This window comes from Myotis brandtii, unplaced genomic scaffold (genome assembly GCF_000412655.1).
Source record: "Myotis brandtii unplaced genomic scaffold, ASM41265v1 scaffold504, whole genome shotgun sequence".
Taxonomy (NCBI): domain Eukaryota; kingdom Metazoa; phylum Chordata; class Mammalia; order Chiroptera; family Vespertilionidae; genus Myotis; species Myotis brandtii.
Genome location: NW_005369217.1, coordinates 3,609,212 through 3,609,518, shown reverse-complemented (window position 1 = coordinate 3,609,518; position 307 = coordinate 3,609,212).

The window sequence follows — 307 nt, the reverse complement described above, 5'->3', positions numbered from 1 at the left end:
AATAGCTGTAGCAATCCTGAGAAAGAAGAACAAAGTTGGAGGGATCACAATAACAGATGTCAAGCTATATTACAAAGCCACTGTTCTCAAAACTGCCTGGTATTGGCACAAGAACAGACATATAGACCAATGAGAACCCAGAAATTGACCCCAGCCATTATGGTCAAATAATATTTGACAAAGGAATCAAGAGCATATAATGGAGTCAAGATAGTCTCTTCAATAAATAGTGTTGGGAAAATTGGACAGATACATGCAAAAAAAAAAAAAATGAAACTAGATCACCAACTTACACCATACACTAAAA